The sequence below is a fragment of the Tupaia chinensis genome, unplaced genomic scaffold, assembly GCF_000334495.1.
Source record: "Tupaia chinensis unplaced genomic scaffold, TupChi_1.0 Scaffold148073_1, whole genome shotgun sequence".
Lineage (NCBI taxonomy): Eukaryota > Metazoa > Chordata > Mammalia > Scandentia > Tupaiidae > Tupaia > Tupaia belangeri.
This window is the reverse complement of record NW_006207923.1, coordinates 124,754-128,554: the sequence shown is the minus strand read 5'-3', so window position 1 is coordinate 128,554 and position 3,801 is coordinate 124,754.

The following is a 3,801-nucleotide window of genomic DNA, read 5'->3' as shown; positions in this document are numbered from 1 at the left end:
TAAGCCACCAGGTCCGGGACTCAAACCATGGTCGGCTACATGGGAGTCCAGCGACATAGCCATTACGCTAATTGCTGGTCCCTGTACTCTTCCTTTCTGACTCCTTTCACTTAGGATAATTACTTGAGATTTGTCCATGTTGGTGAATATGTCAAAAATTTCTTCCTTTTTTTGGGGGGGAGAGGTTTTCACTAAAAATTTCTTCCTTTATTGGGACCAGCAGTTAGCGTAATGGGTACATCACTGGACTCCCATGTACTTGACTGCGGTTTGAGTCCCAGGCCCGGTGTCTTAAACTTATGCTGGGCACGTGTGAATGCGTGCCCAGGATCCCAAGAGGAGAATGGAGGAGAAGAGATTGCGGTGAGGCCATCCCCCCTGGGGGGTAATTTCTTGCTTTCTGTCTCTCTGTCTCTCTCTGTCTCTCTGGCCAGCATATAAGCCCTGTAGCAAAAACCACTCAAAAAAAAATTTCTTCCTTTTTGTTGCTAATACTCCGACTGTATGGATGTGCTGTAAAACGTTGGTCTATCTACACACTTGTTTATGCAGATTTGGGTCCTTCTTAGTTTGGGGAAATTATGCATAGAGTTGCTACAAACGTTAGCATACAAGTCTTTTAGACACATAAGCTTTCATTACTCTTGGGTATATACCTAGACATGAAATTGTTGGATCATAGAGTAAACATATGTCTAGTTATAGTAGCGTCAAAAGTACTGTCTTAGAACTCTCAATTTTTTTTTCCTTTGGTAGTTGTCCCATAGGGTACACATGCTTACCTGAGAGAGACAGAAGGGGGGGTGGTGAAAAATTAACCCTCAAGGGGTATGGCTACATTACAATCTCTTCTCTTCCATTCTCCTCTCCCCTCAGGATTTTGGGTACACATGCAGACGAGCTTAGTGTGATTATTTTTTTTGAGAGACAGTATTTGTTTGTGTGTGTGTGTGCTATAGTGTGCATGCACTTGCTGGAGAGAGAGAGAGAGAAAGAAAGTGATTTTTCCAACTGCCAAGTCCAGGACTCAAACCATTGTCGCCTACATAAGAGTCCAGTAACATAACCATTATGCTGGTCCCCCCAGTGTGATTTTTCCAGCTGCCAAGTCCAGGACTCAAACCATTGTCGCCTACATAAGAGTCCAGTAACATAACCATTATGCTGGTCCCCCCAGTGTGATTTTTCCAGCTGCCAAGTCCAGGACTCAAACTACGAAGTTGGCCATGTGGGATCCAGCACCTTAACCATCACACCACCTGCTGCCCCATGAATTTTTTCCTTTAGAGAAATTAACTTGTTATTTTATAGTTTAACTTTTTATTTTAAGTTTAACTTTTCTCCACTAAAGGAAAAAAGTTATATTCACTTTCTATAAAAAATTGGAAAATACAACAAAGGGAAACTTAAACTCCTATAACCCAGGGCTCAAATTAACTCTTTTCTTCCTTTCTGAGATTTGACATTGCCTATTGACTGACTCAAGTAATCCAGAATCAGGGAAAACCAGTAGTGTGGATGTTAAGGCAGCTGGCTCCCACATGGCCAACTGCATGGTTCAAATCCTGGACCTGGAAGCTTGAAAAATACACTGGGTGTGTGTGTGTATGTGCCAAAAATCCCAAGACAAGAATAGAGGAGATGGGGCCAGCAGGTGGTATGGTGGTTAAGGTGCTGGACTTCCACACGGTTGACTGCTGTTCAAGTCCCAGGCCTGATGGCTTGCTTCTCATTTCCCTTCTCTCTCTCTCTCTCGTCAAATTAAAATAATAATAATAATAAAATGAATCATTCTTTTTTAAAAAAAAAAGAATGGAGGAGAAGAATTGTGATGTGGCCATCCCCCCTGCGGGGTGCTTTCTCAGTTCTCTCTCTCTCTCTCTTCTCTCACTGGTGAGTGCATGCATCCTATTGCAAACTGAAAAATAAAAGGATGCAGAATCATCCTTTCCAGTGTTTCTGGAAAATTAACTGAACAGACTGTGAAGCATAAAACCAATTTACAAAACCGTGGAGATGTTCTCTGTGAAGGTGTCAGGGTTCAATGATGTGAGGGTCAGCTTGGATGTAGCCTTCAATCAAGCTAGAAAGACAAACAGGTCTATGATCACTGCCAGCCTTCCTGAACATTCTTACTACACAGCACATGAGGCCAAGGCACACACAACACCGTTTATTCCTGTTCTGGCAACTGAGCTTGTGCCTATTAAGAGAAAAATGCTTAGATCATATCCTAATGTGTGCTACTTCCATACAAAAGAATATGGTGCAATCATTAAATGTGATTATGTAGATCTATATTTACCAATGATAAAGTATGATCAGGATCTATTTTTAGGACATATTTTAGTATAATGGTTAAGGGCACAGGCTTTGGAACCAAACTATCTGGATTCAATACGTGGCTGGAAGTCTAATTCATTGACTTTAAATTATATAGCTTTGCTGTAACTCCATTTCATCATCTGTGAAAAGGAGGTGATAATAATTATACCTATCTCATGAGGCTGCTTTGAGGATTAAATAAGATAAAACATTGGGACTCTCAGAAGAGCACTTTCAAAAAGTAAAGCTTGGGGGGACCAGCAAATGGTGCAATGCTTATGTCACTGGACTCCCAAATGGAGTCCCAGACCCAGAGGCTTGAAACTCACTCCGGGCACATGTGCGTCTGTGCCCAAAATCCTGAGAGGAGAATGGAGAAGGGAATGCTCTGTGGCCATCCCCCGCCCCCGGGGGGGTGATTTCTCACTTTCTATCTCTCTGTCTCTGTCTCTCCAGCAAGCACACACACCCCATAGCAACAAATCTCCCTCTAAAAAAGTAAAAAGTAAAGCTGGAGGAGGGGCAGCAGGTGGTGTGGTGGTTAAGCCACTGGACACTCCCACATGGCCAACCACGGATCAAGTCCTGGACCTGGTAGCTTGCTTTCCTACTTTCCCTCTTTCTCTCTCTGGTCAGATTAAAATAAACAAATGAATAAATAAATAATTCTTTTTAAAAAGTAAAGCTTGGTTCATGGTAAACTTATCATCAACAACTTGAAAGAGATCATCAACATTATTCAGCAGTCCTTCTATATTTCTCTGGCCAATCCATAACCCATTCTCACCTTTGTAATGCACTAAACCATCTCCACTCTCTTCAAACTTCCAATCTCACCTCCTCCTTCTCTCTACATTCAGATAATCCCATTCTCATCAATAGGAAAAATAATGGAGAGGTGAGTTTCAGAAGGGAACTCCCTCTCATCTCATTTTCTTTCTTTTTTTTTTTCTTTTTTTTTTTTGCTTAGAGAGAGAATTTTGTTATAGAGCTTTTGTGCTTGCCAGAGAGACAGAAAGACTGAAAGGGAGAAATCACTCCCAAGGAGATATGGCCATGCCACAATCCCTTCTCCTCCATTCTCCTCTTGGGATTTTGGCCACACATGCACACATGTCTTGTGTGAGTTTCAACCCACTGGGTCTGGGACTTGAATCACAGTTGACCATGTGTGAGTCCAGTACCTTAACCACTATGCCACCTGCTGGTCCCTCCTCATTTCCTTAATATCCAGTATAAAAACCCACTACACCTGCACATACCTTATTATTAGTCCCTCAATTAAGACAGACATGCTCTTGCCTCCTACTGGACACTAATTCCTCTACCTATGCTTTGGATCCCAAATCTCCTTAGCAAATATACACTATGACTCAGGCCTTCTCTCTTCTCTTATTTTCAACCACCGATGTCCAACAGACTTCACTGTAAACTTTATATCTGCACAACATTTATATATATATGTGTGTGTGTGTG